Raw genomic sequence first — 613 nt, forward strand, 5'->3', positions numbered from 1 at the left:
GGAAGGATTTGTAAGTTGAATGTGGACTGGGGAGCAGTGTGCTAGGGAGGGGGAGTCTATGTCCCATACTTGAGGATTCACTATCGAGGAGGGCAAAGGGGGAAGTGAGTCAGAATTATCGGCGGTTAGAAGGGCCAAGAATGGGGTTGTAGGGGAAGGGTTGCAGAGGGCTGCACTTGGGTTAAAGGTGATGGACGCCTGAAACTTGGCTAAAATGTCTCTGCCAATAAGAGGCACAGGACATTGAAGCATTACCAAAAAGGAATGAGTGAAGGGGACGTTTACAGATGCATGTAACTGTAGGAGTTATGCATGGAAGGATGGCCTGCCCCCTGCCCCGACTATAGGGGACTTAGATGGGGAAGTTGGGCCCCAAAACTCTTGTATGACAGAAAGGGTGGCTCCGGTATCCAGGAGAAAGTGGATGGGGTGCCCGTCAACTGTTATAGTGACCCTGGGTTCTTGATGATTTGAGATTAGTGTTGGGCAGGGAGACCCCGGGTCCCGTCAGTCTAAAGTCGCTGCCATGCCCAACAGACCCAGAGCGGGATGAGGGGTTGACCCGGTCCCTCCTTGGGGACCGGGGCAGTCCACTGCCCAGTGTCCCACCTGT

The sequence above is a fragment of the Carlito syrichta genome, unplaced genomic scaffold, assembly GCF_000164805.1.
Source record: "Carlito syrichta isolate Samal-C Ts95f unplaced genomic scaffold, Tarsius_syrichta-2.0.1 Scaffold194860, whole genome shotgun sequence".
Classification (NCBI taxonomy): Eukaryota; Metazoa; Chordata; class Mammalia; order Primates; family Tarsiidae; genus Carlito; species Carlito syrichta.